This window comes from Oncorhynchus tshawytscha, linkage group LG16, assembly GCF_018296145.1.
Source record: "Oncorhynchus tshawytscha isolate Ot180627B linkage group LG16, Otsh_v2.0, whole genome shotgun sequence".
Lineage (NCBI taxonomy): Eukaryota > Metazoa > Chordata > Actinopteri > Salmoniformes > Salmonidae > Oncorhynchus > Oncorhynchus tshawytscha.
The window spans coordinates 21,207,534-21,231,478 of record NC_056444.1 but is presented as its reverse complement, the minus strand read 5'-3'; the positions used below and the strand labels follow the sequence as shown (position 1 = coordinate 21,231,478).

Genomic DNA, 23,945 nt, shown 5'->3' with positions numbered 1-23,945 from the left:
TGCTGTTTCTCTGAAAGGCCGATTAAAAACATGTTGCTGTTCGTATCTGACCTTAATACAATTTGATTTGGACTAGTTGTGATATTAAAAACATTTGCAGACAGTTAACTTAATAGTCAACAAATGTTGGATAGACCAACACTCTTTCAAATTATTAAAGTGCAATTATCCCAATGTTCAACCTCACCCATCTCCAGCAACAAACCAGTATCTTATGTGAAAACAGCACACTTCTATGATCTGTGGTCAAATAGATAAGAGGAATAGTTCTAAAAAATACTCATCTGTGACATCACAGATAGTATTACTACAATTTTGTCAAAACCGGCAGTAGAATACTTTAACTATATTTTTCTTCTACAAAACGTAGATATTTGCCGTTTTCACATGCAGACACAATTGTGTTGGAGATAATGAAAATGAGGTTTAAAAGTGTTGGAATTGCCCTTTAATGTGAAACAAACATAAACCTGAATGCATAAAAGTGCCTCCTAGAAAATGCACTTTGCATAGTCCCCCCAAAACATTGGGATCTCATGGGTCAATGTTCGTTACCCTATTGTATCCGTCTGCAGTACGTAATCTACCTGCAGGACAGCTGTGCGCCGCTGCCTGCCACGTCTTCCAGAACCATGCGAGAATCATGGCCAATTCATCCAGTGTGTGAATGAACGGACGCGGCAAGGGGGGGCGCACTCTTACTTCGGTTCTTTTTTAAATCCTGCGAACCCGATGGCTATCACAGAGCGCTCTCATTGCACGCAGCAAATCACATAACCGCGCGTTCTGCAATGCTCTGTCTGATCTCCCTTCTTGCTACAGTTTTAACAAAGTTTTAAGAGTTCGCGTCACTTGGTTTGCGTCCTTGTCTAGCCGAGGCTATTGTCTGTGAGGTGAAGCGGAGCGCGGCAGTGCAATGCGGTGTAGTGTCCAGTTACAAACAGTGCACTGTGATGCTGCGAAGAGGCACCGCGACAGAAATATATGGCTCTAGAGAGACGGCCGAGAGAGAGAGAGAGAGAGTGAGAGAGGGGGGGGGAGAGAGAGATCTGAGAAAACTGCACAGTAGTCAGAGACTGACCCGGAGTTACTGGATTTTGTTTTAAATAGGAGAACGCAAACTGGGATTACTCCACCTTTACCGTATTTTTCCCCCCTGAGCCACAACAACACTCACCTTCTTCAGACTGGTTGAGACTTGCAGTTGTTCTCCTGCTAGATGAATAGGAGTAGTTGGAGACTTCACTAGGTGAGTGGTTTACACATATTGGCATTTGAAATGCTTTACCATGCCATGTTTTCTTCTTTCCAAATCAGACCTTTCACTGGACATGCTGAACTGGTTAATTTAGCCGTTTTGCAGTCTGAATGCTGTAATCTCTGGAGTAAATTGTATTACTGGTGAAATATTTAACGTTTCCACCTTCTCTTTTCCATTGCTGTGCATAATTCACGACTTCATAGGATACAATAAATACGTATAATACATATAATTATGAAAATAATGTTGACCGTATGATATTATTCACATACTAATATGAATAGCCCGGTGTAGAAGTTTACTACTATGGTTATCTAAAAGGTTTTAGTGCCGCTTGGCGGTGCTAACACTGTGAGTATTCACTCCTATTACACGCACTTAAAAGATTTCTCGCCTCTGCGCTATGCAGATGTATTGCCTTTTACACATGAATTTTAATAACAAAATGTCCACGGGTAGTGATAGTTCGTTCCTCGTGCTGTGCAAGCACTGTATTTTGGTCTGTGTAATTACAGAGGTAGGCTACTGGTCCCGTTCTATACTTACATTGTCAGTTTAACTCTGAAAGCATTTACTTCTTATAATATCTGTTTGTCTCCTGGTCCCATTACATGTAAACAAAACAACAGTAAGTAAGTCAGCTTTAATTGAATGCAGAGTAAGTCACTTACTTTTGGGGTGAAATATGGTTGGATATCTTGGCAATTATTCTAATTGACTTTGTTAATAAGCTATTGCTACCATGTTGGATGGTGTTTACAAATTGAACAGAGAAGGATAGATGTAAGGTTGTATTTTGTTATATCGCTTTATTTGATATATATCGCTTCATTTTTGTTGACTACTTGACAGTGATTTTGATGACATACAGCAGGTGTTAAATTCTTCCATGTCCCTTCTTTTGACTTGTGAATGCACCAGGATTGGCACTTGCAGTGTGGGCAAATTTTTCCTCTCCTCAGTAACAGTAGGCTACAGTACACTGCCATCCATTCTAATTCAACACCACAGATTCTGTCTTGTCAGCCCATTACATATATATTTTTTATTTCACCTTTATTTAGCTAGGCAAGTCAGTTAAGAACAAATTCTTATTTACAATGACAGCCTACCGGGGAACAGTGGGTTAACTGCCTTGTTCAGGGGCAGAACGACAGATTTTTACCTTGTCAGCTCGGGGATTCGATCTTGCAACCTTTCGGGTTATTAGTCCATAGCTCTAACCACTGGGCTACCTGAACTCCCCACATATATAACCTTTAGTTAGTATGAAGGACATTCACATTGAGGCTGGGATTGTTTACAGTAGGCCTGTAGTGCCACATTTGAGACTTCAAGAGAAAACAAAGACAAGGAAATTCAATGCCTTTTTTCAAGACAAACTATTTACTCCAACACCTTGTCTTTCGAAGCAGGCTTTACTCTATAAAATGCACCCCAATGGTGGGACATTTGAAGGGTTTGAGGTAACAATATGCATGTGACCAGTTCAGTGTGTGTGAAACCTCAGAAACATAACTGTCTAGCTCCCGGCATCGGCTCCTAATTGGGAATCCCAACATGTAAGTTATGATTCATCTCAATTGTCTATTTCCATATGCTAAGTGGATTAAAAAATGCATCCCAACGGTGGTTTGTTTAAAAGGGGTTCCGGTAACAGTATGTGTGTGTGACTGTGTGAGTTCACAGTACCTCAGAAACCTCACTGTTTAGCTCCCGGCATCGGCTCCTAATGGGCCTCCATGTCTACATGTGAGTTCTGATGAATCCTGAATGTCTCTTTCCATCATACTGAGTGGGGTATGATGATGAGGTATCCACTGTGGGTTAATACCTTACTTACAGATGCATTTTGCGAGCGTTGAGTGCATTCTGACACCCTCAGACCCTCAGAGAATATGAATGTGGCTGTAAAAATCACAACTACAAAAATATCCCTTTTTATCACAACAGAGTAATCACAACATATGCTGTTTTTATATAACAACTCAACAATATGTCTTAATGCCATTTCCATTATTTGACACAATGATGGATGCTTCAAAGATGTATTAATGTGTTTTTTGGCTTGAAGGAAGTGGCTCTCATGAACACAGCATTACTGTAATCTCAGAGCCTCTCCTTGCTGTGATGCTGTGCACGCGGTACTGTCTCATACTGTGCGCTCCGTGACAAACAGTGACCCCATCCAGATGGTTGAATTACTCTGAGAGTTTGGGCAGAGAGAGTTCCTCGAGTTCACCCCTCAGAAAGGCCTGCTCGGCTCGGACTGCTAAAGTCCCTGAATACATGAGATAAAGTGAGAATGAGAGAGAGAGTGAGAGAGTGTGAGTGAGAGTGTGTGAGAGAGAGAGAGTTACAAAAGGAGGGTGAGAGAGATAGAGAGAGAGAGTTACAAAAGGAGGGTGAGAGAGAGAGAGAGAGAGAGGGAGAGAGAGGGAGAGAGAGAGGAGACTGGGGAAGAGAGAGGGTTGGGGAAAATTGCTGAATCGAGAAATGATCTGATGGGATGCCTCTCGGCAAAGTTACTGGGTTTATATTACAGCTGAGTTTCAACAAGGGAAACTGGACAGAGAAAAAAACAATATATGCTCAAAAACATCCCTCCTCCCTGCTCTTTCCTTTCCCCTCCCAAGCTTCATAACAAAGATAACCACCAGTGTGAACTGTACTTACAGATAAGTACAGAGCAGCTGAGAAGCATCTCTCTCAGCTCTTTCTTTCATTCTCTCTCTCCCCCTCTCTCTCTCCTCCCTCTCTCCCTCTCTCTCTCTCTCTCTCTCTCTCTCTTTCTCTCTTTCTCTCTTTCTCTCTCTCTCTTTTTCTCTCTCTCTCTTTCTCTCTTTCTCTCTTTTCTCTCTCTCTCTCTCTCTCTCTCTCTCTCTCTCTCTCTCTCTCTCTCTCTCTCTCTCTCTTTCTCTCTTTCTCTCTTTCTCTCTTTCTCTCTCTCTTTCTCTCTTTCTCTCTTTCTCTCTCTCTCTTTTCTCGTTGTTTGGTGTGAATAGCAGCATATGATTAGCTGGTGTGATTGATATTTGCGCGGTGCTGGTAATTTGCCCGCTCACTGACACGGAACACCAGCACAAACATAGCAATTAGTCCCTGTTCAGAGAATTCTGGAATGAAAGTGACCTCACGGACCCCTGCGTTCTGTGCGGTCACTATGGAGACAGATTGAGTGACAGTGCCATTGTTGACCGGCTTTGTGATTGGGCACCTCTTTGGGGAAGGGACTTGGGAGCATGGGGCGGAATGCTGTTCAGGATTAAAAGAGACATTGTCATGCGCGTGTAACCTAAACATGCATTACCCTCAGTCCCTCAGTGCTCTTAAAAAGACTTTAGTTACTCATTCAACTGACACAGGCTAGAGCCACTGAAGACTGGCCTTACAGAGACAAACCTCACAATAAGATAATAGATGAGCTTGTATTCATTGGTTTGAAATAGGATTTTAATCTGACGTAAATTCTCTCCGGCATTGATTTACTGCTGGTCAAAGCAAACATTATATCCCAAAGAAAATATATCCTCCCTGTCCCCCACACCTCTAGTGCTCCGTTCTATCATGTCCCCCCTTTAAGTTGAAATATAGATCCACTTCGTCAATATCTCTTCTCTTCCCTGTCCGGTAGCCTCTTCTAGATAAAGTAGAGGTCTTTCTGTAGGCTGGTAACCAGTAGACACACACTGGAGTATCAAAGAGCCGCCCGGCTGAATGGTTTATTACCTTGGCATAGACAGCCTGCCTCTAGGGATCTCGCCCCTAGGGATCACCTTTGTGGATCAGGGTAGACGTTGCCCGTACGCACAGATCGAGCATCAGTTTTCCCACCCCAAAACCTAACCTTAACCATTTGGCCGAGAGACGAGTGTAAGGTTGGAATGACCTGACCTGGTTTAAGCACTATTTCAATTTCAATTGTATTTGTCCCAGAACATTTCTGTCAAAATAAGAAGCATGATTATTTTTCTCATCTCCTCTGTTCATCGCCTTGTTTATTTATCTGTTTATCGAGATGGGCACATTGCCATGTCTACCCCAGGGGTTCGGGGAGGTGATTGCTTTCCGCGGGATACAATGAGAAATGGAAATGTTGACAATATGATAAAACTTGATCATCTGTAGCTGGCTCGCTGTTTAAAGGCCAGCGTTGTTAGGGTGACTGTGTTACCATAGCTACTGGGGAAGAATGCAACATGTTGTTTGCTGAGTGCTTCTATTGTTGAGATCCTGTCTGAATAACATATTGCGTCAACCTGTTTGTTTTGTTCAGCATTTGCGTCAGCTGTCAACACTATAAACGTCTATTGTTGTTATATGCAAGGCACACCATGTGGTTGATTCAAGTCAAGGTCTGACACATAATTATGCTGAAACAAGTGCTACTTAACGAACATCAGCAGCTTATCTGTGAATAGTGGAAGCTATTTAGTGAGATTGTATTCTATTTCTGGCAGTGGATAGGGGACCAGTTTATGCAAAAAAGGTGAGATGGAACACTGTTTGAGGGAAAGAGGAGGGGAAGAGGAGGGAAAGACACATGTATCAATCAGGTACCGGTGTTCCATTTCAGAGGTTTCCTCTAAGGTGACTTGAGTCCTGCATTGTCATGGTTTGGGGCCCCTCGCTCTCTCCTATCTCTTCCCTTCTCTCCCCTCCTGTTCCGTCCTCTCTCTTCCCTCCTCTTCTGTACTCTCTTTCCCCTTCTCTTCCATCCTTTCTCTTCCCTCCTCTCCCCAACTCTTCCCTTCTCTCTCAGCCTCCTCCATCCTCTCTCTTCCCTTCTCTCTCCTCCTCTCCCCAACTCTTACATCCTCTCTCTTCCTTTCTCTCTCCTTCTCTCTCCTCCTCTCTCCAACTTTTCTGTCCTCTCTTCCCTTCTCTCAACTCCTCTTCCCAACTCTTCCGTCCTCTCTTCCCTTCTCTCTCCTCCTCTCTCCAACTCTTCTGTCCTCTCTCTTCCCTTCTCTCTCCTCCTCTCTCCAACTCTTCTGTCCTCTCTCTTCCCTTCTCTCTCCTCCTCTCTCCAACTCTTCTGTCCTCTCTCTTCCCTTCACTAAACTCCTCTTCCCAACTCTTCCGTCCTCTCTCTTCCTTTCTCTCTCCTCCTCTCTCCAACTCTTCCGTCCTCTCTCTTCCCTTCTCTCTCCTCCTCTCTCCAACTCTTCTGTCCTCTCTCTTCCCTTCTCTCTCCTCCTCTCTCCAACTCTTCCGTCCTCTCTCTTCCCTTCTCTCTCCTCCACTCTCCAACTCTTCCGTCCTCTCTCTTCCCTTCTCTCTCCTCCTCTCTCCAACTCTTCCGTCCTCTCTCTTCCCTTCTCTCTCTCCTCCTCTCTCCAACTCTTCCGTCCTCTCTCTTCCCTTCTCTCTCCTCCTCTCTCCAACTCTTCCGTCCTCTCTCTTCCCCTTCTCTCTCTCCTCCTCTCTCCAACTCTTCCGTCCTCTCTCTTCCCTTCTCTCTCCTCCTCTCTCCAACTCTTCTGTCCTCTCTCTTCCCTTCTCTCAACTCCTCTCTCCAACTCTTCCGTCCTCTCTCTTCCCTTCTCTCTCCTCCTCTCTCCAACTCTTCCGTCCTCTCTTCCCTTCTCTCAACTCCTCTTCCCAACTCTTCTGTCCTCTCTCTTCCTTTCTCTCTCCTCCTCTCTCCAACTCTTCTGTCCTCTCTCTTCCCTTCTCTCTCCTCCTCTCTCCAACTCTTCTGTCCTCTCTCTTCCCTTCTCTCAACTCCTCTTCCCAACTCTTCCGTCCTCTCTCTACCCTTCTCTCTCCTCCTCTCTCCAACTCTTCTGTCCTCTCTCTTCCCTTCTCTCTCCTCCTCTCTCCAACTCTTCTGTCCTCTCTCTTCCCTTCTCTCAACTCCTCTTCCCAACTCTTCCGTCCTCTCTCTACCCTTCTCTCTCCTCCGCTCCCCAACTTTTCCGTCCTCTCTCTTCCCTTCTCTCCCCAACTCTTCCGTCCTCTTTCTTCTCTCCTCCTCTTCTGTCCTCTCTCTTCCCTTCTCTCCCCTTCTCTTCCGTCCTCTCTCATCCCTTCTCTCCCCTCCTCTTCCATTCTCTGACTTCCCTTTTCTCTCCTCCTCTTCCGTCCTCTTCTCTCCCCTCCTCTTCTGTCCTCTCTCTTCCTCTGTCCCTTCCTATTTCCTCACTCTACTCAGCTTCAATCTCTCTGACAAGAAATTAGCTACGACTTGCACACACACCGAATGACCGCACGAAAAAGCTACATCATAAACTGTAGCAATTTCACACCGGGTTTTAGTTTGAAATGATTTAAATTCTCACCAGAGAGGTAGAAACAGAGAGAGAGAGAGAGAGAGAGAGAGAGAGAGAGAGATATGTTACTGGCTGTGTGATTATTCTCACCGCTGTTTGGGTTCCTGAATGAGTGAATGGCTGTGGGTTGTATGGAACAGGCCTGACATGTCTACACGTCAAACAGAATTAGAAGCAGCAAACCAGCATTCTATTATCCTCCACTAAAACACGACAGCTAGCTCTGCTTCCTGCACCCAAACCTGAAACCTCACTTTCTTACTGGAGCATGGAAATCTGTGTTGTGTTCTAAATCTGAAACATTGTTAAGAAATCTTAACAATCTTGCCTGTTTTCTCAGGAGGGATCGTGTCAAGGGGTGTTTGTGAATGAGAAGTAAAATAAAAATGGACTTAAATCGTTACTAACAGGGGTCGATTATACAGAATTAGAGGTGCTGTTGATCTGTTCATCTGGAGTCTGTTCTGCTTGTTGGACTTAGAATCTCAGACTGCTGAGAGAGGAAGAGAAAGAAAATCTATTCAATCAATTCAAATGGTATTTGTCACATGCTTCATAAACAACAGGTGTAGACTAACAGTGAAATGCTTACTTCCGGGTCCTTTTTAACAATGCAGAGTTAAATTATAAACAAATATATATAATAATACACCATTATAATAGAAATATTGACAAAAAAAGAGAGAAAAGACCAGAAGAAAATGTAGCAAAAGCAGTTATAAGGAGTAGTGAGTCAGGAGAGAGCAGGTAGAATGATAGACTATTAGAGAGAAAGAGAAGGAGTGGAAGAAAGAGTGAAAAGGCATATTGATTGCCTACCAGTGTATCAGTACAGAGGTTGCCCTTGAAGGAGAGGTAAAGAGAGTCATTATGTCATTGTTTCTGAGTCACTTTCTGTTTCTCTCTCTCAATTCAATTCAAAGGGCTTTATTAGCATGGGAAACATGTTTACAATGCCAAAGCAAGTCAAATAGACTCTATCTATTTCTCTCTCTCTCAATTTAATTTCAGGGCTTTATTGGCATGGGAAACATATGTTTACATTGCCAAAGCAATTTAAATAGATAATAAATAAATGGGAAATAAACTAGAGGTCGACCGATTAATCGCAATGGCCGATTAATTAGGGCCGATTTCAGCGTTTTCATAACAATTAGAAATCGGTATTTTTGGACGCCGATTTAAAAAATATATATTAAAAAAATTACAACTTTATTTAACGAGGCAAGTCAGTTAAGAACACATTCTTATTTTCAATGACGGCCTACCAGGGAACAGTGGGTTAACTGCTTTGTTCAGGGGCAAATTTTACCTTGTCAGCTCTGGGATTCAATCTTGCAACCTTACGGTTAACTAGTCCAACGCTCTAACCACCTGCCTCACTAGGAGACTGCCTGTTACGCGAATGCAATAAGAAGCCAAGGTAAGTTGCTAGCATTAAACTTATCTTATAAAAAACAATCAATCATAATCACTAGTTAACTACACATGGTTGATGATATTACTAGTTTATCTAGCGTGTCCTGCGTTGCATGTAATCGATGCGGTGCGCATTCGCGAAAAAGGACTGTCATTGCTCCAACGTGTACCTAACCATACACATCAATGCCTTTCTTAAAATCAATACACAGAAGTATATATTTTTAAACCTGCATATTTAGCTAAAAGAAGCAGGCAATATTAACCAGGTGAAATTGTGTCAGTTCTCTTGCGTTCATTGCACGCAGAGTCAGGGTATATGCAACAGTTTGGACCGCCTGGCTCATTGTGAACTAATTTGCCAGAATTTTACATAATTATGACATAACATTGAAGGTTGTGCAATGTAACAGCAATATTTAGACTTAGGGATGCCATCCGTTAGATAAAATACGGAACGGTTCCGTATTTCACTGAAAGAATAATCGTTTTGTTTTCGAAATTATAGTTTCCGGATTCGACCATATTAATGACCTAAGGCGCGTATTTCTGTTTGTTATTATGTTATAATTAAGTCTATGATTTTGTAGAGTAGTCTGACTGAGCACCAGCAGGCTCACAAGTATTCATTCAAGCAGCACTTTCGTGCATTTTGCCAGCAGCTCTTCGCAATGCTTCAAGTATTGCGCTGTTTATGACTTCAAGCCTATCAACTCCCGAGATTAGACTGGTGTAACCGAAGTGAAATGGCTAGCTAGTTTGCGGGGTGTGCGCTAATAGCGTTTTAAACGTCACTCGCTCTGAGACTTGGAGTAGTTGTTCCCCTTGCTCTGCATGGGTAACGCTGCTTCGAGGGTGGCTGTTGTCGTTATGTTCCTGGTTCAAGCCCAGGTAGCGGCGAGGAGAGGGATGGAAGCTATACTGTTACACTGGCAATACTAAAGTGCCTATAAGAACATTCAATAGTCAAAGGTACAGTGGGGCAAAAAAGTATTTAGTCAGCCACCAACTGTGCAAGTTCTCCAACTTAAAAAGATGAGAGAGGCCTGTAATTTTCACCATAGGTACACTTCAACTATGACAGACAAAATGAGGGGAAAAAAATCCAGAAAATCACATTGTAGGATTTTTTATGAATTTATTTGCAAATTATGGTGGAAAATAAGTATTTGGTCAATAACAAAAGTTTATCTCAATACTGGGAGAACTTGCACAATTGGTGGCTTACTAAATATTTTTTTGCCCCACTGTATATGAAATACAAATCGTAAAGAGAGAAATAGTCCTATAATTTCTATAATAACTACAACCTAAAACCTCTTACCTGGGAATATTGAAGACTCGTCTTAAAACGAACCACCAGCTTTCATATGTTCTCATGTTCTGAGCAAGGAACTTAAACGTTAGCTTTCGTACATGGCACATATTGCACTTTTACTTTCTTCTCCAACACTTTGTTTTTGCATTATTTAAACCAAAATGATCATGTTTCATTATTTATTTGAGGCTAAACTGATTTTGTTGATTTATTATATTAAGTTAAAATAAGTGTTCATTCAGTATTGTTGTAGTTGTCATTTTCACAAATACATTTTAAAAAGCGACTATCGGCTTTTTTGGGCCTCCAATAATCGGTATCGGTATCGGCGTTGAGAAATCATAATCGGTCGACCTCTAAAATAAACAATAAAAAATGTACAGTAAATATTACACTCACAAAAGTTCCAAAAGAATGAAGAGAATTCAAATGTCATATTATGTCTATATACAGTTTTGTAATGATGTGTACCTATGATTTTCTTCCTAGGTTTCGTCCTAGGTTTTGGCCTTTCTAGGGAGTTTTTCCTAGCCACCGTGCTTCTACACCTGCATTGCTTGCTGTTTGGGGTTTTAGGCTGGGTTTCTGTACAGCACTTTGAGATATCAGCTGATGTACGATGGGCTATATAAATCAATTTGATTTGATGTGCAAATAGTACAAAAGGGAAAATAAATTAAAATAAATATGGGTTGTATTTACAATGGTGTTTGTTCTTCACTGGTTGCCCTTTTCTTGTGGCAACAGGTCACACATATTGCTGCTGTGATTGCACACTGTGTTATTTCACCCAATAGATATGGGAGTTTATCAAAATTGGATTTGTTTTCTAATTCTTTGTGGGTGTGTAATCTGAGGGAAATATGTGTCTAATATGGTCATACATTTGCCTGGAGGTTAGGAAATGCAGCTCAGTTTCCACCTCATTTTGTGGGCAGTGTGCACATAACATGTATTCAAAAATTAAATAGCGCCCCCTATATCCAAGAAGTTAACCCACTGTTCCCCCGGGTGCTGAAGACGTGTATGTCGATTAAGGCAGCCCCCTGCACCTCTCTGATTCAGAGGGGTTGGGTTAAAAACGGAAGACACATTTCAGTTGAATGCATTCAGTTGTACAACTGACTAGGTATCCCCCTTTCCCTTTCTTGCCTTGTCTCTCAGATCGTTGACAGCTTTGTGGGAGTTACCAGTGGCGCTGATGTTAAGGCAGAGGTATGTATCGTTTTTTTGTGTGCTCTAGTGCAACCGTGTCTAGATGAAATTTGTATTCGTGGTCCTGGCAACTGGACCTTTTTTGGAACACCATAATTGTTGTCTTACTGAGATTTACTGTTATGGCACAAGTCTGACAGAATCTGTGCAGAATATCGAGGTGCTGCTGAAGGCCCTCCTTGGTTGGGGACAGAAGCACGAGATCATCCGCAAACAGTAGACCTTTAACTTCAGATTCTAGTTGGGTGAGACCGGTTGCTGCAGACTGTTCTAGTGCCCTCGCCAATTTGTTGATATATATGTCGAAGAGGGTAGGGCTTTAGCTGCATCCCTGTCTCACCTGCCGGCCCTGTGGAAAAAAAAGTGTTTTTTTGCCAATTTTAATTGCACACTTGTTGTTTGTGTAAATTGATTTTTTAATGTTGTATGTTTCTCCCCCAACACCACTTTCCATCAATTTGTATAGCAGGCAATGGTGCCAAATTGAGTCGAAAGCTTTTTTGAAATCAACAAAGCATGAGAAGACTTTGCCTTTGTTTTTGGATTGTTTGTTTGTCTCTCTCTTTTTCTCGCTCTGTCTATTTCTCTCTCTCGCTCTGTTTCTCTCTCTTTTCTCCCTCTCTCGCTCTCTCTACCTCCCTCTCTCCCACTTTCCCTCTCTCCCTCGCTCTCTCTCTCCTCTATTTCTCACTATCTCTCTCTAAGTGAGATGAATTGGAGTCAATGAGAGGATCTTTTCATAGCCTCTTGTAGTCGTATTTCAGTTCTGTCCTGTGTGTTTCGCACAGCAGCCTGTGGCCTGGAGTTTATCCTGAACGTAAGAGACATAGCTTTTGCACCTTCTACAGAGCAGCTCAGTACTGTAGAAATGTCAAACCCATCAGGATTAATTTTATTTCACTTTTATTTAACCAGGTTGGCCAGTTGAGAACAAGTTCTCATTTACAACTGTGACCTGGCCAAGATAAAGCAAAGCGGTGCGACAAAAACAACAACACAGAGTTACACATAAACAAACATACAGTCAATAACACAAAGAAAAAATCTATGTACAGTGTGTGCAAATGTAGAAGAGTAGGGAGATAAGGCAATAAATAGGCCATAGAGGCCTATAATTACAATTTAGCTCTGGAGTGATAGATGTGCAGATGATGATGATGTGCAAGTCGAGATACTGGGGTGCAAAAGAGCAAGAAGATAAATAACAATATGGGGATGAGGTAGTTGGGTGTGCTATTTATAGATTGGCTGCTCTGACAGCTTATGCTTAAAGTTAGAGAGGGAGATACAGTGGGGAGAACAAGTATTTGATACACTGCCGATTTTGCAGGTTTTCCTACTTACAAAGCATGTAGAGGTCTGTAATTTTTATCATAGGTACACTTCAACTGTGAGAGACGGAATCTAAAACAAAAATCCAGAAATTAACATTGTATGATTTTTAAGTAATTAATTAGCATTTTATTGCATGACATAAGTATTTGATACATCAGAAAAGCAGAACCTAATATTTGGTACAGAAACCTTTGTTTGCAATTACAGAGATCATACGTTTCCTGTAGTTCTTGACCAGGTTTGCACACACTGCAGCAGGGATTTTGGCCCACTCCTCCATATTGGAGGAGATCCTTCAGGTTTCGGGGCTGTCGCTGGACAATACGGACTTTCAGCTCCCTCCAAAGATTTTCTATTGGGTTTAGGTCTGGAGACTGGCTAGGCCACTCCAGGACCTTGAGATGCTTCTTACAGAGCCACTCCTTAGTTGCCCTGGCTGTGTGTTTCGGGTCGTTGTCATGCTGGAAGACCCAGCCACGACTCATCTTCAATGCTCTTACTGAGGGAAGGGGGTTGTTGGCCAAGATCTCGCGATACATGGCTCCATCCAACCTCCCCTTAATATGGTGCAGTCGTCCTTTCCCCTTTGCAGAAAAGCATCCCCAAAGAATGATGTTTCCACCTCCATGCTTCACGGCTGGGATGGTGTTCTTGGGGTTGTACTCATCCTTCTTCTTCCTCCAAACACAGCGAGTGGAGTTTAGACCAAAAAGCTCGATTTCTGTCATCAGACCACACAACCTTCTCCCATTCCTCCTCTGGATCATCCAGATGGTCATTGGCAAACTTCAGACGGGCCTGGACATGCGCTGGCTTGAGCAGGGGGACCTTGCGTGCGCTGCAGGATTTTAATCCATGACGTCGTAGTGTGTTACTAATGGTTTTCTTTGAGACTGTGGTCCTAGCTCTCTTCAGGTCATTGACCAGGTCCTGCCGTGTAGTTCTGGGCTGATCCCTCACCTTCCTCATCATCATTGATGCCCCACGGGGTGAGATCTTGCAGGGAGTCATCTTGAACTTCTTCAATTCTTGCGCCAACAGTTGTTGCCTTCTCACCAAGCTGCTTGCCTATTGTCCTGTAGCCCATCCCAGCATTGTGCAGGTCTACAATTTTACCCCTGATGTCCTTACACAGATCTCTGGTCTTGGCCATTGTGGAGAGGTTGGAGTCTTACAGACCTCTACATGCTTTGTAAGTAGGAAAACCTGCAAAATCGGCAGTGTATCAAATACTTGTTCTCTCCACTGTATAAGACTTTTTCTTCAATTCGTTTCAGTCATTGGCAGCAGAGAACTGGAAGGAAAGGCGGACAAAGTAAGCGTTGGGTTTGGGGATGACCAGTGAAATATACTTGCTGGAGCGCGTGCTGCGGGTGGGTGTTGCTATGTTGACCAGTGAGCTGAGATAAGGTGGGACTTTACCTAGCAAAGACTTATAGATGACCTGGAGCCAGTGGGTTTGGCGACTAATATGTAGCGAGTGCCAACCAATGAGAGCTGTGGTGGGTAGTATATAGGATTTGGTGACAAAAGAGATAGACTACATCCAGTTGCTGAGTAAAGTGTTGGAGGCTGTTCTGAAAATTGGCCGAAGTCAAGGATCGGTAGGATGGTCAGTTTTACGAGGGTATGTTTGGCAGCATGAGTGAAGGAGGCTTTGTTGCGAAAAAGGAAACCAATTCTAGATTTAATTTTGGATTAGAGGGCCTCCCGGGTGGCGCAGTGGTCTAGGGCATTGCATCGCAGCGCTAGCTGTGCCACCAGAGACTCTGGGTTCGTGCCCAGGCTCTGTCGGAGCCGGCTGCGACCGGGAGGTCTGTGGGGCGACGCACAATTGGCCTAGCGTCGTCCGGGTTAGGGAGGGTTTGGCCGGTAAGGATATCCTTGTCTCATCGCGCACCAGCGACTCCTGTGGCAGGCCGGGCGCAGTGCACACTAACCAAGGTCACCAGGTGCACAGTGTTTCCTCTGACACATTGGTGTGGCTGGCTTCCGGGTTGGATGAGCGCTGTGTTAAAACCTCTTGGGGCTAGGGGGCAGAATTTTCACTTTTGGATAAATAGTGTGCCCAATTTCAACTTCCTGCTACCCAAGAATATAAGATATGCATATTATTCATTGATTTGGATAGCAAACACTCTGAAGTTTCTAAAACAGTTTGAATCATGTCTGTGAGTATAACAGAACTTATGTAGCAGGCAAACCCCCGAGGACTAACTGTTCAGATTAGTTTTTTTTGCCTCTCTCTGTTCCCTGACGTGTTATTGCCAAGGGATATTTCTTAGGAACCTGTTTTCAGTTCCTTCCGCTTCCACTGGATGTCACCAGTCTTTGAAATTTGGTTGAGGTTATTCCTTTGTGCAACGAAGAAGTAGGCCAACTAGGAAATGGGTACACTTTTGTGAGTTGCGCAAGATGTGAGAAGTGGCGCTGGTTTGTTTTCATTCCTGTATTGAACACAGATTGCCCCGTCTACAATTTGATCGATTATTAACGTTTAAAAATACCTAAAGTTGTATTACAAAAGTAGTTTGAAATATTTTGGCAAAGTTTATAGGCAACTTTTGAAATATTTTGTAGTGACGTTGCGTTTTTTGTAAGCTGTTTTTTTCTGGATCAAACGCGCTTTATAAATGGACACTTTGGATATATATGGACGGAATTAATTGAACAAAATGACCAATTGTGATGTTTATGGGACATATTGGAGTGCCAACAAAAGAAGCTCATCAAAGGTAATGCATGTTTTATATGTTATTTCAGCGTTTTGTGTAGTGCCTGCAGGGTTGAAATATGCTAATTCCTTTGTTTACTGCTGGTGTAGATGGTGCAGGCTATCAGATAATAGCTTCTTATGCTTTCGCCGAAAAGCATTTTTAAAATCTGACATGTTGGCTGGATTCACAACGAGTGTAGCTTTAATTGAGAATCTTACATGTGTGATTTAATGAAAGTTTGAATTTTATAGTATTTTATTTGAATATGGCGCTCTGCATTTTCCCTGGCAATTGGCCAGTTGAGACATTTGCGTCCCGCCTATCCCTAACTAGTTTTAAGAAGCAGTGCGGCTTGGTTGGGTTGTGTTTCGGAGGACGCATGGCTTTCGACGTTCGTCTCTCCCGAGCCCGTACGAGAGTTGTAGCAATGAGACAAGATAGTAATTACTAACAATTTGATACCACGAAATTGGGGAGAAAAAGGGGGTAAAATATGTTTTAAAAAAAATACATATATATTTTTGGGATTGGAGATGCTTAATGTAAGTGTTTGTATTTGGGGTTGTCCACACATTCTATGTCAGAACCGTCCAGAGTAGTGATGCTAGTCGGGCAGGCAGGTGCGGGCAGCAATCGGTTGAAGAGCATACATTTCGTTTTACTAGCATCTAAAAGCAGTTGGAGGCCACGGAAGGAGTGTTGTATGGCATTGAAGCTCGTTTGGAGATTTGTTAGTGACAGTGTCCAAAGAAGGGCCAGATGTATACAGAATGGTGTCGTCTGTAGAAGACTATAGAAACACGGTAAATGTTTTAAATGGATCCTAAATCCTTAGGGATGGTGCATCCTGTGTCATATCTAGATTGTGCGTGTCTTTACGATAAGCAAGCCTTTTCATGCAGCAGCGTTTAAGTCTATGCGAGATTCATTAATCGCGTGGCTGCCTAGCCAGAGCAATGCAGAAGGCAGCTAATTTGATCAGTGGATGAGATTTGAGTACGGAGCCTTCTTTAATCTTTGGCTAATGAAAAAAATGTATCTTAGCTTTGAAATCGTTATGAAAGGGTAATTAAGAAGATATCTTCTGAAAGATTTATCGTTAGTGAAAATGCATTTGGTGAATGGTAATGATATTTAAAAAGATGCGCCAATGGATGACAGAAATAAAAACCTCTCAGCTGAACCTTTGGGGAGATTGTGTGATCATATCAAAAAGAGAATACTGTGCAGAAATAGGAGAGGCCGATTGTCTGAGAAAGATGCACAGAAAGAGGTGAGACCGAATAGGAGGACGATAAAGATTGGAAGAGAATGGTGAGAAAAGGAAACAGAGAAAGAGGTTTCCGGTGCATAGCCTACAGGGAGGGAGATGCAGCTTAATGTAGTGGTTTTTTTCTCCATATGCACTGGACTAGGTGTTCCCAGGGGCCCCAGCTGCTCTCTGTCTGTGGACTCCATATATCACTAACACAGACCTACACAGGTGAGGGAGGGAAGGAGGAAGAGAAGGAGGGATGGAGCGTGAGAGAGGGAGGGAGAGAGAGAAAGTGGGATAGAGAGACAGGGGGAGGGTGGGAGAGAAAGAGGAAGTAGCTCTCTGTCTAGAGATATGAATTAATGAAAGGAGCTGGTACGTGGTCTACCAGTCAGTTCTCCACATGTCTGGCTTTAAATACGGTCTGCTTTTCTAATAAGCACACTCTCAGGGCACACACTCCTTGCGAACACCAGTCCACACAGACGCTCACACACACATGGACACACACACCCCCCATTGTGCTCCCCAAACTGTCTCATACACACACACACACACACACACACACACACACACACACACACACACACACACACACACACACACACACTGCGGCTCCAGACAAGGGCTCCTGTGAGTCAGCCCTTTATTGGTGTGTATGTGTGTGTATGTGTGGGGGGGGGGGCATGCGTGTGTCTGTCCCTACATACACAGTGCTGTCTCTGTCCTAAAGGTGGACCACAGGCAGGATGTGTGGTCTGAAGCGTTGGCTCTGCATAACATGTCTCTATTCTGCCCTGAAAGAACTGCTCAGTCAAAAGGCCATGTGGGCATGGGATGTTTTAACAGTAGAAAACCACAGCTCCGTGTTGAACGCACCTCAGTGATATGATAGTTAGATTAGGGAGCTGCGTTCAAGATAAATAGTTATTTGGAGTTGAATGCTACTGTAGTCTGTTGTATGAGTGCAGGTTTAAAGTTACTCACTTTGTGTGGGGTGAGATTTCCTAACAGTATAGTACAGTATGTATGGTACACTTGCCTATCAATCGTCTAGCCATGTATTGTGTTAACCGACAGCTCATGCACTTGAGACAATGTATAACCCTCGGTTAACCCGAAAGACAATTGAGAAACTTGAGCGTTATCACGAGGAGTGCCCCTTTTTCCAGACACTATTAGTAACCGGTACACCAGTCTGATTTGGCTGGTTGTGAAACAAGAGAGTGTGATGCCTATTCTGGTGTATTTGAAACCTCCTGAGATTTGGAGGCAGGTACATTCGAAAGCTGACTCTGTCCTGTTCTTTTCTGCCTCGTGTGCTGGGGATTGAACAGGGTTGTTTATTAAGGATTCTGTAGGTGGCACAGCATTTTTCCTGACAACTGCTGAAGAGTTTGTTTATACTCTTACACAAGCAGGCAGGTTCATGGACACACACACACACACACACACAGACAGACACACAGAGACACAGAGAGAGAGAGAGGTTGTCTTGGTATCTGACAGGTGGACCAGCACCAAGCCCCTGGGCCACAGAGGAGACCTGACAGGAGAGAGGGAGGAAGGAGGGAGAGAGATAAAGAAAGGGATTGAGAGAGCAAGAGAACAAAGAGATGTGCTCTCTGTTTCTGTGTATACTTTGCTAATAACTATTCAATCCGTATCCAAACATTTGGAGTCCGATAATCCAAATCCGGCAGGACCAAGCATGACTCTGATGCTATCATTAACATCCCTGCTTTTCCATTGCAACAAAGCCCTCCAGACATCGGGTCATTTCCATGTAAAAGGACCCATGAGACACTTTTTTCAACCATTTTCCATCCTAAAACTTAGGAATAAGCAAAGGCCTCTGGTCACAGATGGAAAAGGGGTCTTAAAAAACATTACTAATGTAACGGTTTTCTAGTGGTGATGAAGGAGAGTCGGACCAAACTGCAGCGTGTCGATTGCGATCCATATTTATTAAACAAAACGTAAACACGACTAAACACTAAACACTACAAAACAATAAACGTAATGAAAACCGAAAACAGCCTATCTAGTGCAAACTAACAGAGAGTACAAGTAAGACACTAAGGACAATCACCCACGACAAACTCAAAGAATATGGCTGCCTAAATATGGTTCCCAATCAGAGACAACGATAAGCACCTGCCTCTGATTGAGAACCACTCCAGACAGCCATAGACCTTGCTAGACAACCCACTAAGCTACAATCCCAATACCACCACCAAAACCCCAAGACAAACACACCACAATTGCAAAAACCCCATGCCACACCCTGGCCTGACCAAATACATAAAGATAAACACAAAATACTTTGACCAGGGCGTGACAGAACCCCCTAAGGTGCGGACTCCCGAACGCACCTCAAAACAATAGGGAGGGTCCGGGTGGGCGTCTGTCCATGGTGGCGGCTCCGGCGGGGACGTGGACCCCACTCCTTTAATGTCTTAGTCCCCTCTCCCTTCGTCCCTGGATAGTCCACCCTCGCCGCCGACCATGGCCTAGTAGTCCCCACCCAGAACCCCACTGGACTGAGGAGCAGATCGGGACTGAAGGACAGCTCGGGACTGAGGGGAAGCTCGGGAGTGAGAGAAAGCTCAGGAGTGAGAGAAAGCTCAGGAGTGAGCTCAGGAGAGGAAGCTCAGGAAGCTCAGGAGTGAGAGGAAGCTCAGGAGTGAGAGGAAGCTCAGGAGTGAGGAAGCTCAGGAGTGAGAGGAAGCTCAGGAGTGAGAGGAAGCTCAGGAGTGCTCAGGAGTGAGAGGAAGCTCAGGAGTGAGAGGAAGCTCAGGAGTGAGAGGAAGCTCAGGAGTGAGAGGAAGCTCAGGAGTGGAGCTGAGAGGAAGCTCAGGAGTGAGAGGAAGCTCAGGAGTGAAGCTCAGAGGAAGCTCAGGAGTGAGAGGAAGCTCAGGCAGGTAGATAGATCTACCAGCTCCTGGCTGGCTGGTGGTTTCAGCAGATCCTGGCTGACTGGCAGATCCTGGCTGACTGGCAGATCCTGGCTGACTGGCAGATCTGGAAGAGTCTGGTTGACTGGCAGATCTGGAAGAGTCTGGTTGACTGGCAGATCTGGAAGAGTCTGGTTGACTGGCAGATCTGGAAGAGTCTGGTTGACTGGCAGATCTGGCGGCGCTGGGCAGACTGGCGGCGCTGGGCAGACTGGCGGCGCTGGGCAGACTGGCGATGCTGGGCAGACTGGCGGCGCTGGGCATACTGGCGGTGCTGGGCAGACTGACGACGCTGGGCAGACTGACGACGCTGGGCAGACTGACGACGCTGGGCAGACTGACGACGCTGGGCAGACTGGCGATGCTGGGCAGACTGGCGATGCTGGGCAGACTGACGGCGCTGGGCAGACTGGCGACGCTGGGCAGACTGGGGGCACTGGCGGCGCTGGGCAGACTGGCGGCACTAGCTGCTCCATATAGGCTGACAGCTCTGGCGGCTTCTTACAGACTGACCGCTCTGGCGGCTCCGTGCTGACTGGCAGCTCCTTGCAGACTGGCAGCTCCTTACAGACTGGCAGCTCCGTGCAGACTGACAGCTCCGTGCAGACTGACAGCTCCTTGCAGACTGGCAGCTCCATGCAGACTGGCAGCTCCATGCAGACTGGCAGCTCCATGCAGACTGGCTGCTCCATGCAGACTGGCTGCTCCATGCAGACTGACAGCTCTGGCTGCTTCATGCAGACTGACATCTCTGGCTGCTCCATGTAGACTGGCTGCTTCATGCAGACTGGCAGCTCGGGCTGCTTCATGTAGACTGACAGCTCTGGCTGCTCCATGCGGACTGACAGCTCTGGCTGCTCCATGTAGACTGACTGCTTCATGCAGACTGGCAGCTCGGGCTGCTTCATGTAGACTGACAGCTCTGGCTGCTCCATGCAGACTGACAGCTCTGACTGTTCCATGCAGACTGACAGCTCTGGCTGCTTCATGCAGACTGGCAGCTCTGGCTGCTCCATGTAGACTGGCTGCTTCATGCAGACTGGCAGCTCGGGCTGCTTCATGTAGACTGACAGCTCTGGCTGCTCCTTGCAGACTGGCAGCTCCATGCAGACTGGCAGCTCTGGCTGCTCCATGCAGACTGACAGCTCTGGCTGCTTCATGCAGACTGACAGCTCTGGCTGCTCCATGCAGACTGGCAGCTCTGGCTGCTCCATGCAGACTGACAGCTCTGGCTGCTCCTTGCAGACTGGCAGCTCTGGCTGCTCCATGCAGACTGACAGCTCTGGCTGCTCCATGCAGACTGACATCTCTGGCTGCTCCATGCAGACTGACATCTCTGGCTGCTCCATGCAGACTGACATCTCTGGCTGCTCCATGCAGACTGACATCTCTGGCTGCTCTATGCGGACTGACAGCTCTGGCTGCTCTATGCGGACTGACAGCTCTGGCTGCTCCATGCAGGCTGGCAGCTCTGGCTTCTCCATGCAGGCTGGCAGCTCTGGCTGCGCTGAACAGGCGGGAGACTCCGGCAGCGTAGGAGAGGAGAAAGGCTCTGGCTGCGCTAAACAGGCGGGAGGCTCCGGCAGCGCTGTAGAGGAGGAAGGCTCTGGCTGCGCTGAACAGGCGGGAGGATCCGGCAGCGCTGTAGAGGAGAAAGGCTCTGGCTGCGCTAAACAGGCGGGAGACTCCAGCAGCGCAGGAGAGGAGAAAAGCGCTGGCTGCGCTGAACAGGCAAGGCACACTGAAGGCCTGGTGCATGGTGCTGGAACTGGTGGTACTGGATCGAGGACACGCACAGGAAGCCTGGAGCGGGGAGCTGCTACCGGAGGACTGGAGTGTGGAGGTAGCACAGGATGGGCTAGACCGTGAAGGCGTACTGGAGATCTTGAGAGCAGTGTTGGCACAGGATGTGCAAGGCTAGGGATGTGCACAGGAGGCCTGGTGCGTGAGGCTGGCACCAACTTCACCAGCCGACTAACACGCACCTCAGGACGAGTATGGAGCGCTAACCCAGGTGCCATCAAATCCCCAACACGTTCCGTCGGGCGAATTCCATGCAAAAAGCACCAACACAGCAACTCCCTCATTTCTCTCTCCTCCAATTTCCCCATTAACTCCTTCACAGTCTCTGGTTCTGGTCTCCTCCTTGGCTCCTCACGATAAACAGGGAGAGTTGGCTCAGGTCTGACTCCTGACTCTGCCACACTCTCCCTGAGCCCCCCAAGAAATTTTTGGGGCTGATTCTCAGGCTTCCATCCGCTACGCCGTGCTGCCTCCTCATATCTGCGCCTCTCAGCTTTCGCCGCCTCCAGTTCTTCCTTGGGGCGGCGATATTCTCCAGGCTGAGCCCAGGGTCCTTTACCGTCCAGTTCTTCCTCCCATGTCCATTTCTCCAGGTGGTGCAGCCTCTCCCACTGCAGCTGCTGCTGCTCCTGCTGCTGCTGCCTCTGTTGCCTCTCCTGTGGTTCCTGCCTGTTAACACGCTGCTTGGTCCGTTGGTGGTGGGTGATTCTGTAACGGTTTTCTAGTGGTGATGAAGGAGAGTCGGACCAAACTGCAGCGTGTCGATTGCGATCCATATTTATTAAACAAAACGTAAACACGACTAAACACTAAACACTACAAAACAATAAACGTAATGAAAACCGAAAACAGCCTATCTAGTGCAAACTAACAGAGAGTACAAGTAAGACACTAAGGACAATCACCCACGACAAACTCAAAGAATATGGCTGCCTAAATATGGTTCCCAATCAGAGACAACGATAAGCACCTGCCTCTGATTGAGAACCACTCCAGACAGCCATAGACCTTGCTAGACAACCCACTAAGCTACAATCCCAATACCACCACCAAAACCCCAAGACAAACACACCACAATTGCAAAAACCCCATGCCACACCCTGGCCTGACCAAATACATAAAGATAAACACAAAATACTTTGACCAGGGCGTGACAACTAAAATGTATTAGAAATGCATGAAAACACAATAATGTTTTGCAGAAATTATTTGACTATTGTCTTGTAATTCTGTTACCAAAAAACCCAGATATCTTTCAGATATTTTCTAATTTCTCTCCCTCATGAGGAGGGAGGATTATGAAAGTTCATAGAAGTAACAAGGAAAGGTAGACCTACCAATTAGGTATTGTTTTTTTAAATGAAATATTAAATGATTCAAACATTTCACTCTGTTACCAAATCAGTAACTGATTGACGGCAATTGAATTGGGCAAAATGAGAAATCATAGTAGTCACAAACTACAGTGCAGTAGAGTAAAGTACAGTAGAGTACAGTAGAGCACACATGAGTGTGCTTTTTAAAATAATTGTACCAATATGTTATTTGGCTCATTTCCGGAGGTGAAAAGGACATTTCAAATGGTGTCAGCATAATTTTATTTTCATTCATTTTGGAGTAGAATGTCCTTTTGAAATGTAATCAGAACTGAGCTTCTCAGATCTTCGACCCCCCCGCCCCCTTTGACCTTTCCCACTGCTACATATGTTAAAACTGACCTTTCCCACTGCTACATATGTTAAAATTGACCTTAGATAAGTATAGAGGCGATTTGCTTCCTCCTTCACTGGGCTGAGATTCTTGGAGAGACAAAGCACGTAGAAAGTCAATACCAGATCCGCTCTCTAGAGAGGCTGGTGTCATTTATTTTTCAGGCCTGAAAATGGTTTTCCAGTGCTAAATCTATACCGTACGTTTCTGTGAAATGCATTTAAACTCTAAGTGGGATGACTTTTGAATGAAATAAGAGAAATACTTAGAGCTGATTAAAATTGATTCCCCTAATGATAGTGATGAATCATTGTCCTTGTGCTACGATGAGAATACAAGAGGTCCAAAACAAGCCTGAATCTGGATGTACGGTAGATGATGCAGAATATTTATAGATGGCCTGTTTGTTTCTCATGCTTCTCTGTTTTCAGATATTTTTGCTTTACCAGCCATCCTGAGATCCTGAGGACTCACGGCTGGGTTAGAGAGGTCTCACGGCTGGGTTATTGAGATCTCACAGCTGGGTTAGAGAGATCTCACGGCTGGGTACGAAAGATCTCACGGCTGGGTTAGAGAGGTCTCACGGCTGGGTTAGAGAGATCTCACGGCTGGGTTAGATCTCACGGCTGGGTTAGAAAGATCTCACGGCTGGGTTAGAGAGATCTCACGGCTGGGTTAGA

General features: G+C 45.1%; 1 protein-coding gene across 3 annotated transcripts in view; it reads left to right on the top strand.

Annotated features, from left to right (window-relative positions):
- The first annotated feature begins 714 nt into the window (after positions 1-714).
- sema5a (sema domain, seven thrombospondin repeats (type 1 and type 1-like), transmembrane domain (TM) and short cytoplasmic domain, (semaphorin) 5A) overlaps positions 715-23,945 on the top strand; it is a 202,208-nt gene continuing 178,977 nt past the window's right edge. The window contains exons 1-2 of one of the 3 annotated variants that reach the window (XM_042298965.1): positions 715-1,249; positions 11,438-11,488. The gene's annotated coding sequence lies outside the window, so the exon portion shown is untranslated. The remainder of the gene's footprint in view (positions 1,250-11,437; positions 11,489-23,945) is intronic. The other 2 variants (XM_042298963.1, XM_042298964.1) reach the window with 2 other exon arrangements.